This window comes from Schistocerca serialis, chromosome 9, assembly GCF_023864345.2.
Source record: "Schistocerca serialis cubense isolate TAMUIC-IGC-003099 chromosome 9, iqSchSeri2.2, whole genome shotgun sequence".
NCBI classification, from domain to species: Eukaryota; Metazoa; Arthropoda; class Insecta; order Orthoptera; family Acrididae; genus Schistocerca; species Schistocerca serialis.
Window position 1 is genome coordinate 432,949,365 of NC_064646.1, and position 12,133 is coordinate 432,961,497.

At 45.5% G+C, this 12,133-nt stretch overlaps 1 protein-coding gene and 1 pseudogene across 1 annotated transcript in view; both read left to right on the forward strand.

Annotated features, from left to right (window-relative positions):
• The window catches only part of LOC126419684 (unconventional myosin-XVIIIa), a 1,310,501-nt gene that overhangs the window by 791,903 nt on the left and 506,465 nt on the right, over positions 1–12,133 (forward strand). The window lies entirely within an intron of this gene.
• LOC126419979 (5S ribosomal RNA) lies at positions 730–847 on the forward strand (annotated as a pseudogene).

The following is a 12,133-nucleotide window of genomic DNA, read 5'->3' on the forward strand; positions in this document are numbered from 1 at the left end:
TGAAGCATTAATGTCCAACACCTGACGAGGCTCGTGACTTAATCGCCGTTCAATCACTGTCCATAGCTACTCGCGCGCGAACTGCCGACCATCTTCGCCGTATGGGAGGTATTCGTTCCTAGGTTTTGGGCCTTAACTATCTGCACTTTGTCAAAGACGCTTGTGTCAGTTGGTTTCCCCAATTACATGTCGTGTCGTCACTGTAATGATACCCCAGTCGTCTTTACTCCGCTTATATACGTTTGTTAGTACGTGACGTGCTCACAGTGCCAACTTACGTGACTCAGTCTCGCGGTGGGCACTGTTTATAATGTTGTGGTTCACCAGCCATATAGGCCTACACCTCGTAAAAAGACCAGTCACAAAAGTTTGGAAGCATGCGTGGCTTACTAATGGTCTTTGTTCCCGCGCACCTCCCTCGGTAGACTATAAGTAATGGAAGGAGTAAAAGTAATAACTCACGGTGTAATCGAAGCTTCGAGAGGTCCATGATAACTAACGCAGAAAACGCACACAAAGAAACACACCTACGTTCTTAGCTCACTAGACTAGATTGTACCGGCACTGAAACTCTACTGGGGATATGTAACTGTTTGTATATATTGGGGGATTGGGGGGGGGGGGGGGAAGTGTTTTCTGTATTAGTTGGCTCTCGGCACTCACCGTGTCAGTTGTACGATGAGTTGCTGCCTTAAGTCCTACCATTAATGGTTCATTATCTTATATCGAGGCAACGGCCTTGCCGCAGTGAATACACCGGTTCCCGTCAGATCACCGAAGTTAAGCGCTGCCGGGCGTGGCCAGCACTTGGATAGGTGACCATCCGGGCCGCCATGAGCTGTTGACATTTTTCTGGGTTCATTCAGCCTCGTGATGCCAACTGAGAAGCTACTCGACCGCATAGTAGCGGCTCCAGTCAAAGAAAACCATCACAACGACCGGGAGTGCGGTGTGCTGACCACATGCCCCTCTTATCCGCATCTCAGCTGAGGATGACACGGCGGTCGGATGGTCCCGATGGGCCACCTGTGGCCTGAAGACGGAGTGCTTTTTTTATCCTATATCGAATTTCAGTCTGTCTGTACGCCCGCGCTCGCGACGGCAGTATTCGGATTTAATCCGACATTCGCAAATAATTTTAGTCAGTACTTTGCACTTCGTTTGCCACTCTCAAAGGAAATACGAGGGCTATCCACAAAGTACATTACGTTTTCGTTTGTGTCCGTTAGGGGCAGGGCTAGCGCGGCCATCTTGGTGTCATGGCATTCCGACGCTCAGTCGGCATCCTCCCGTGCAAGTGAGAGGTTCGTGCTGTACTCCGTTGAGTTACTGTGACAGTTTGAAATGTCAGCGTTAATTGAAAATGCCGCGAAGTGTGAAGTGCGTGCTGTAAAAAGGTTTCTGACTGCAAAAAAACTGTACACCGATAGAAATCTATCGGCAGCTTTGTGAAGTGTATGGGGACAACATAATCACTGAAGGTGGAGTGCGTCAATGGGTCATAAAATTTAAAAATGGCCGAACTAACGTTCACGACGAAGAGCGAAGTGGAAGACCCAGCATAGTGACTGCCGAACTTGTCGAAAAAGTCGATGCCGCGGTCCGTGAAAACCGTAATTTCACAATAACGGAACTCGCTATGAGTTTTCCACAAATTTCACGAAGTTTGTTGCACGAATTCATTACTGAAAAGCCTGGTTACCACAAGTTTTGTGCAAGATGGATACCAAAAATCTTGACTGAGATTCACAAAAATCAGCGAATGGCTGCAGCGTTAACGTTTTCGGACGCTTACGAGAAAGATGGCGACTCATTACTCGATCGCATCGTTACTGGTGATGAAACATGGGTTAAGCATGTGAACTGCGAGACAAAATTGCAGTCACTGCAGTGGGGGCACACAAATTCTCCCCAAAAACCCAAGAAATGCATGCAGACAATGTCGGCAAGGAAGGTGATGGCGACTGTCTTTTGGGACAGAAAAGGTGTGATTTTTGTGCATTTCCTGGAAAGAGGCACTACAATAAACTCTCAAAGGTATTGCCAAACTCTGCACAACCTCAGAAGAGCAATACAAAACAAGCGCAGGGGAAAGTTGGGCTCAAAGATCTTGCTGATTCACGACAACGCCAGGGCCCACACGGCAAATGCCACTCGTGAAGTTCTCGAATCTTTTAAGTGGGAGTTGTTTCCTCATCCGCCGTACAGTCCCGACCTGGCACCGAGCGACTTCCACTTATTCCCAGCAATGAAGAAGTGGTTGGCTATGCAGCGTTTTGATGACGAGGCACAGCTTCAAGAAGAGGCAACCACGTGGTTGAAGGCGCAGGCGGCCGAATTTTACGACGAAGGAATTTCCAAGCTCGTCCATCGCTACGATAAGTGCCTTAATTTAAATGGCAACTATGTAGAGAAGTAGTATTGAAGTGTGGCTTTCATCTGTATATAATTTAAAAAAATTCCAATACTTTATTTATTTTTAATTCCAAAACGTAATGTACTTTGTGGATAGCCCTCGTACAAGGTTGAACACGTGTCAGCTGCTGCCCTGTGCTGTTAGCCCAGCAGCGGTGCCGACGCCGCCTTCCTTCGTCCCTCGTCCCTCGTGCATGAGTGGCACGTGGTAACTGCGATGGAGCCGTTCCCCAGCCCCTTCCCTGTGGCACGTGCTGTAATCCCCGCCAAAGCCACCGCCACCGCCACCGCCTGACGTCGAACGAGCAACAAGAGGGAGGGAAGCACAAGACACAAGCGCAGGACCAAGTAGAGGAAAAGAAAATAAAATCACCCGCCTGGGCTCTGCTATCGATTGCAAACTTCGGCCAGGGCTTCGCGTCTCCTTCCACGTGGTAGAGAAAGGGGGGGGGGGGGGGAGACACGATACAGTAGAGGCGGCGAAGTTTAGTCGACGGCCGACTCCCTGTTTTCGTGGCTTAATGGCACGGAATGCCGTGCCTGCAGAAATATGAAACCGGTGGCGCTCGTATCTCGCGTGCGACTGTTGCGCAAGGCAGAACTGTTCGGACGGAAGGAGTGGAATGTGAGCGAGTAAACTGCTGGAGATCACGGCCGGAAACGGCCAACGCAGCAAAGTCAGGGCTCTAACGTGCTGGCCAAGCCCTACGATCTCAACTGTGCTTCAGCGTAGTGAACGGGTCAGTCTCAAGACCGGCAAGTCACGAGATATCATTGCAATCCCCGCATATAGATAACCATTTCCAGGCACCAGTTCACCTCCGGAGAAGTTCAAGGTAGGGAGACCACTTAACCCAGCCGAGGCTGGTGACAGACAGCTTTATTGGGAACACGCATATTTTACTCTGATAACCTCGGCGTTGAGCGCCCGTAAGTCTCAAAACACACACACACACACACACACACACACACACACACGCACACATGCGCTCGTGTATTTCAAACAGAAAGCGGGTCCCTAACCAAACCGTTGTTCGATCAGCATGGGATCCTTATCAAATGACATTACCCTTCCACTGAATTTTTAGGGTTCCGTGCTTCTATTCGTAAAAATCTAACCCTTGTAGATCGCTTTGTTCTCCGTCTGTTCTTCTCTCTGTCCGTCGCACTGTTAAAACCTTTCTCTCAAGAACGGGTTGAGGTATCAAGTTTAAATTTGTGTCACGTACTAAGGTGGACGGTCGCTTGGCATTATAATAAATATAAGATTTGATGTCTATAGAATCAGAAGATTCGGCCATTTATGTCAAATATTTTAATACTCTAAAACTCATTCATTAAAATTCGTTGGCCTAGAATCATGAAATTTGTCGAGAACAAGATTGCACAGTGCAAACAAAGCGGGAAAATCAGAAAATTATTAATTTAATTATATCAACGAAAAAAAATTATCTCGTCATTTCTTACCCGACTTTAAACTTAAAATTATCTTGCCTATATCAGTGTCGATAGCAGGCAAAAATCTGCCGAGATTCTCAACTCTCGGGATGACTGAACTGTCTTAAGTTTGTGCAGAACCGGCCAGTTTTCTTTTCTCAGAGTGACAGACATTAAATGTCTCGTGATTTTAATTACTGTCGTTGTCGGAAGTAAAAGTACGTAAAAAAATATTTTGCAACGATTCGTTCTCGAATGCGGTGTCGCGTGCGACATGCAGTGTTATTCATAAGTATTTCCTGAATGTCAGAAGACATTGCACGAGAATTACAAGTTGTATAGAAAACACACACACACACACACACACACACACACACACACACACACACACACGCACGCACGCACGCACGTGGATAGAGTCACATTACAGGTGCCCAATATGGACGCCGTCTGTGACGTGGCAAACGTCAGTACGAGCGTGCAGTTCTTTGGCACGAACTGTGCGGGAAGGCGCAACGGCAGCCCGCTTTGCAAATCTGTTCCATTGGGTTGTCTAACTGCAGGCGCAAACTATTGCTATCGGACAGTACAGAGCATATGATTTGTCTACATCTCCTGACATGCCTGCCCCTTGGCGCAACTACGCAATGGCGGGTATTACAATCGAAGCTTAGACGGATGATATATCTGCTGATATCTATCATTTTTCTGCATTTATTGCAGTTTCCGGACGTTCGTCTTATGAAGTTCTGGAGGTACTTCATGTGTCCCACCGGTATTTTATGTGACCTATGGTAATAACGTGAGTGACGATCCTGTAGTTTTATTTATTTGTATCTGTACTACTAAACAACGACAAGTCTCTCTTAAACATTGTTACCAAAAATCTCGAAAGGTATTTGACTGGTTTGCTGCAGTCTTTTACACGATACTTTCATGAACATCAAGAGGAATGCATATATTTATTAAACTTTAAGACATACGAAAAAGAAACTTTACACATATATTTACGAACCTCTCAAGTTTAGATTACAGGTTTCAACATGTCCTCCATCAGCGACACTAACAATATCACATCGATACCCAAATTCCTCCCATACTCGGGCAAGCATGTCCTCCGTTACTGATATTATGGCAGTACGGACCCGGTTCTTAAACTCTTCCAGGTTCTCTGGGAGTGGTGGTACATATACGTTGTCGTTAATGAAACCCCCCCAGCGCCTTGACGACCAATCCAACGGTTCGGTAGAGTTTAATTCAGATATTCATACACATTGCGACTTGAATGAAGTAGGTGCCCCGTCTTGTTGAAAAATGGAGTTGTCTTCGTGCAGCTTCGGAAACAACCTGTTTCGTCACATAGCGAGATACTGCTGACCGTTAACCGTGTTTCCAAGAAGAATAGGCCGTAAACAGATAAGCGGGGTATCGCACAAAACACGTTGACTTTGGGCGAATCTCGTACATGTTCAACAGCTGCATGTGGTTTCTGCAGGCCCCAAATTCGAACGGTGTCTTTGTTTACCTGACCACTAACATGGAAAGTCGCTTCATTACTGAACACGAAAGTGTAACCTTTGTCAATAGCAGCCAGAATCTTGTTACAAAATGCCACACGTTTGACTTCGTCATCAGGACGCAGAGCTTGTAACTGCTGTAACATGTACGGCTTCATAACCAACCGACGTCTCAAAACACGCCAAATTGTTGTTGTAGGCAGTTGTACCTCTCGACTGGTACAAGGAGTTGATTTTGAAGCACTACGCTGGAAAGCAGTTTGAATTCGTGCAACATTTTCTTCAGGAACACGAGGGCGGCCAGGACTCTTTCCTTTACATACACGTCCTGTATTTAGAAACTGTCGATACGATCTGCGAATGTTCCACCCATTCAGAGGATCAATTTGGTACCCCAACCGGAAACGTTGAGGATCAATTTGGTACCTCAACTGTAATTACGGAATTGCACTTCGCAAAGTCGAGAACACAAAATGATTTCTGCTGCGGAGTAGCCATTTTAAACATATGGCGGTTACCAAGCAAAACAGAAGACAACTGAAATCTACCGGCTATTAATATAAACTAGACTATGTATTCGTTCCTCCAAGAGCCGAGCCGAAGCGCAGCGATCGATAGTTTGGACAAAGTAATGCTTTGTAACACGTATATTCTTTTTGAAACACCCTTTATGTATTATGAAAGGGGAAACGGTATTACCAATGATCTCTAAACGAATTTCACTGATTTCCTTCAAATTTTTACGCGGTACTCTCATAAATCTTTGGATGGACGTAAGATACATACACTATGTGATCAAAAGTAACTGGACACCCCCAAAAACATACGTTTCTATGTTAGGTGTATTGTGCTGCCGTATCAGCGGCCTCCGTAGTCATTGGACACCGTGAGGGAGCAGAATGGGGGCTCTCTGTGGAACTCACGGACTTCGAACGTGGTCAGGTGATTGGGTGTCACGTTTGTCATACGTCTGTACGTGATATTTCCACACACCTAAACATCCCTAGGTCCACTGTTTTCGATGTGATAGTGAAGTGGAAACGTGAAGGGACACGTGCAGCACAAAAGCGTACAGGCCGACCTCGTCTGTTCACTGACAGAGACCGCCGTCAGTTGAAGAGGGTCGTAATGTGTAATAGGTAGACATCTATCCAGACCATCACACAGGAATTCCAAACTGCAGCGGGATCCACTGCAAGTTCTATGAAAGTTAGGTGGGAGGTGAGGAAACTTGAATTTCACGGTCGAGCGGCTGCTCATAAGCCGCATATCACGCCGGTAAATGCCAAACGAAGCCTCGCTTGGTGTAAGGAGCGTAACCATTGGACGACTGAACAGCGGAGTCACTGTGGAGTGACGAATCACGATACACAATGTGGCGATCCGATGGCAGGGAGTGGGTATGGCGAATGCCCGGTGAACATTTGCCAGCATGTGTAGTGCTAACAGTAAAATTCGGAGGCGGTGGTGTTACGGTATGGTCGTGTTATTCGTAGAGGGGGCTTTCACCCCTTGTTGTTTTGCGTGGCACTATCGCAGCACAACCTACATTGGTGTTTCAAGAACCTTCTTGCTTCGCACTGTTGAAGAGGAATTCGGGGATGGCTATTGCGTCTTTCAACACGATCAAGCATCTGTTTATAATGCACGACCTGTGTCGGAGTGGATACATGACAATAACACCCCTATGATGGCCTGGCCTGCAAAAGAGTACTGACCTGAATCCTGTGGAACACCTTTGGGATGTTTTGGAAAGCTTACTTCGTGCCAGGTCTCACCGACAGACATTGATACCTCTCCTCAGTGCAGCACTCCGTGAAGAATGGGCTGCCATTCCCCAAGAAACCTTCCAGCACATGACTGAACGTATGCCTCCGAGAGTGGAAGCTGTCATCAAGGCCCAGGGTGGGCCAACACCATATTGATTTCCAGCATTATCGACGGAGGGTGCCACGAACTTGTAAGTCATTTTCAGTCAGGTGTTCGGATACTTACAATCACATAGTGTAGAATGCAATCATTTGCTCTGCAAGCGGGATAAGAAAAACAATAGCAATATATGATGAGACGTCTAAGGAGCTGAGGGCTAACAATCAAACTTGAATACAGCACAAATTACAGGAGCAGTCTGTAAAACCCCTGCAAACCGTTACTATCCTTGCCTTTACCACTCCGACATTGATACACAGCAATAACAAGCAGCAAATTCCCACTGGTTCTCTGATAACCTTTCGCGGGAAACGCACCTCCCAATGGTAGGAGTTAACAGAAAAGACGGAAAAGATACAAAGAACAACTGCACAGTTCCTCACAGATATGTTTAGTTGCCGTGGGATTGCCGAAGGAACTATAAGTATGCTGTGAAGTCAGAAAAACAAAATTTCAAATGGCAATCATAAGAAAAGGAATATTGCCGTAAATGGAACAAAAATACAACATTTAGCACAACATCCACGAAACCTAGCACTAAAGATGCCTTACAAAGAATAAAGGCGGTACGTGTATGGCACCAAAATTGCTTCATGCAGTTGCAATTAGAAGCTCCAAAAGTAAATATTATCAACGTTATGTACAACATACGTTGTCAGTCCGGTTTGATACCGGTTTCCACACTTTTAGTGGCGGATTCGATTCATGCACAAAGAAAGTGAGGCTCAATTTGTGACATATCGTTGAAGACATTACGAGAGAACTCTCGCCTCTGTCATGGCACTCTTAACGAAATCTTCTGCTCGCAAAATGATACTGCATCGCTTCTACGTAGTCGTTCCCCCTTTCGCAGAGTCATGTCCCGCTCGGCCGCAGACGGCGAAATGCCGCCGGCTGACCTGAGCGGCGAAAGTGCAGACACGGCTCGTGACGTCACAGACGAGCCTACTGCCCCCGTGGGCGTGGCGCACGTGGTCTCTATGTAGTACGCGCGAGCTCGTGACGTAACGCAGTCGCACGTGAGTCATAGTTTCCGACGGAGTTCGCCGGGCCACCGCTTGGCGGCGTTCGTTCTTGGGTAGGTGCTGCCCTCTCTTGTTGGGTGGCTGGAACGTGCTGCCGCGTGGTGTTACGTTTGGGAATTACGTGCAAGTAATTGTGTGTTTTAGAATGAACACTCCGCGTTGCTATTTTATTTTCCGCGAAGAATTTGTTATACACTGTACTCAAGACGGGCTCGTGAGCTTCAGTAAGCCATATCGTCACCTAACACCCGTCGACGTGTGTGCCTGGGAGGACAATGGTGTATTTTGCATCTGGTTATTATCGTATCTGTGTATGACGTATTTCTGTGTGATATTTTGTCAAAAGTGTTTCATTCTACGTTCGCCCAGAGGCTACTAACGTCATCTGTTCCCATCTTAATTAACTGCAGTTCCCCATAGTCGGTCATTCTTGCTATTTACCTGTGCAGCTACATCTGCATCTACCACCCATACTCTGCTAATCATTGTGAGGAGCGTGGGGGAGAATAGTACTACATCTATCATCCCTTTGGAGTCGCGTATGGATCGTGTGAAGAATGAGTGCTTCGCAAAAAGGAAAAAAAATTCTAAAATTGCTACTTTTGACATAACTGAGACGGTGTGTGAAAACATCTTCTCTTCTTCTTCGGTTATCAACCCACAGGTTGGTTGGCAGCAGCACGCCATTCCGTTCTTTTGTCAACTTTCTTCTTCATATCTGCATAGGTCTGGCACCCGATGTCATTTATTACTTGTTGAATGTAGCTTAATCTAGGTCGTCCTCGGCGAGTTCTTCCTTCAATGATTCCTTCTAATATTCTCTTAATGAAATTGTTATGCCGTAAAATGTGACCTATGAAGGTTATTCTTCTTTTCTGTATATTTCGCCAAAGAGATCTGTTTTCTTTCACTCTTCTGAGGACATCTTCGTTTGTAGCCTTGTCTCGCCAGCTGATTTTTTCCATTCTCCGGTAGCACCACATTTCGAATGCCTCTAATCTTCTCTTTTCTTCTTTTCCACTAGTCCAAGTTTCACATCCGTAAAGGGCTGTACTCCACACATAGGTTTTCATGACTCTCTTTCTTACGTCTAAACTAACATTTCTACTCGTCAGTAAGTTTCTTTTTCCATTGAATGCTATTTTGGCAAGTTGTATTCTGTTTTTAATGTCACTTTTGCTCCTTCCATCTGCTGTTATTTTGCTACCTAAGTAGTTAAATTCTGTAACCTGCCCTAGTTTCTCTCCCTTTATTGTTATTCGTATGGGTTCATTGTAGTTCAGGGCGCCACTCACCATCACTTTAGTCTTTTTCTTATTTATTTTCATTCCATACTGTTCTTTTAAGGTGAAAACATGCCGTGCCTAAAAAACTAAATTTCGAGAAGCACTCAAAACTTTTATTGTTTCAATAATTTCAGGTAGATTGTTTTGATACCCAAACAGTTAGCGCGGTCGTAACTAGATGCTCCGTTTTGTGTCACTCGTCGACACCTGACCTGCTACCTCAGGAAAATAAAGATTAATGGCTTGCGCTTGCCATATGAACCTGGAGGTACTAACCAACCCAACAACATAGAACTCCTAATAGCTATAATTATTAGTCTCTAAATGAAGTAAATACCGATCTAATGTTGACCAATACACCGTCCTCAGTCACCATTAAAAATGTCTGCACTTTACCCCTAATGCCCTGTATAAGGTGGAAACTGAATATAAAAAATGTGCTACAGAGAAAGAAAATCATGACCGACTGAGCAACAGAAATAGTCAATACAGATGCCATATTAATACTCCTCGAGGTGCAAAAACAGGAAATAAAGCTTCCAAAAGGCAGATATTTTTATTGGGGAGTGGCGACAGTGTATCGGACAACATTACATCAGTATTTACGTCATTTAGAGATTAATATTTATAGCTATTAGAAGTAGTATGTTGTCGGCTTGGTTAGTGCCTCTTTGTTTGCAACAATACTTCGCAACTGATCACGTTAATGGACGATTCCATTACTTTCATGCTATTTTGTAATGTTACCTGGCCTAGCTTATGTCCTACAAAATGTGATTCTCGAAATCATCTTCGAATCGGCGGGAAGGATTGGCCTTCAACAGCTACCTGATGCTAAATAGAACGCGTGCAAAAAAATCTGTTATCGTCCCGTAATTTCTCTTGTGCCCAGTGGCAGAACTGTACACGACGTTCAAAGTCGTCGCCATGCAATTCCTGGTGCATAGAAATATGGTACGGGTGCAGTCGATGTTGATGTAGCATTCTCAAAACCGACGTTTTTGAGATTCCCGATTCTCGCGCAATTCGTCTGCTACTGATGTGCGGATTAGCCGCGACAGCAGCTAAAACATCTACTTGGGCATCATCATTTGTTGCAGGTCGTGGTTGACGTTTCACAGGAGGGTGAACACTTCCTGTTTTCTTAAATAACGTAACTATCCTGCGAACGGTCCGGACACATGGATGATGTCGTCCAGGATACCGAGCAGCGTACATAGCACACTCCCGTCGGGCATTTTGATCACAATAGCCATACATCAACACGATATCGACCTTTTCCGCAATTGGTAAACGGTTCATTTTAACACGGGTAATGTATCACGAAGCAAATACCGTCCGCACTGGCGGAATGTTACGTAATACCACGTACTTCTACGTTTGTGACTATTACAGCGCCATCTATGACAAAGCGAAAAAAGTGACCCAACTAAAACATTCATATTTCTTTACTTAATACACGAATATGTAATAAAAAATGTGGGTTCCTATTTTAAAAAACGCAGTTTATATCCGTTTGACCTATAGCAGCGCCATCTAGAGGGCCAACCATAGCGCCGTCTGGTTTCCCCCTTCAAGCTAGACGAGTTTCGTTCTTTGTTGTTCTTTCGTTTGATGCTTATTTTGTGAGATACTTGGTGGCCAAGTCACCATCAATGGACCACCATATATATAATATATATATGCAATTTTCTTATGATTAGAGATTATCATTAATCATGGGAAACAAACACGAACAGAAAGCACCAGCATACTGCATGCAACTTTTTCTCACAGGAGACGTTCAAAATGTCTTCCCCGGGCGCTGATACTTGCATCAACCCATCGTTGTAGTGAATCTCGGATGCGCTGATGTATTCGTGACACCAGGGTCGTCGTCAACTGCATGAAGAATTGCCGCCTCTCGTTGTGGTGTCCCCGTCCTTCTAGGCCTCACCAGGTCGTGAGTGTCAGTCTTAAATGCCCCACGTTCCCTGAATCGTCTACCTGTCAGTACACCTTCGTCCGGGAAACTTCTCCCGGTACAAACGTTGAGTGCGAGCGCCATTGCCGTCAGCTAAGCCACACATCAAATGGGCATCTGCCATCTCTGCCAGTGCACGAACCTAGCCAGTGACTCTACGCAGTAACCTGTGTGCTTACAACGGTCGTATTGATCGCTGGAACATTTGATGTTAGCCGGCCGAAGTGGCCGTGCGGTTAAAGGCGCTGCAGTCTGGAACCGCAAGGCCGCTACGGTCGCAGGTTCGAATCCTGCCTCGGGCATGGATGTTTGTGATGTCCTTAGGTTAGTTAGGTTTAACTAGTTCTAAGTTCTAGGGGACTAATGACCTCAGCAGTTGAGTCCCATAGTGCTCAGAGCCATTTGAACCATTTTTGAACCAACATTTGATGTTACCTGTAAACAAGCAATGACGTACGTCACATGGCAACAGGGACGTGTAATACAAAATAGTGGCGGTGCACAACGTAACCACACGTCACCAAAAGTGCATGTTCTTCGTGATTCTAACGTTCTGTTCTT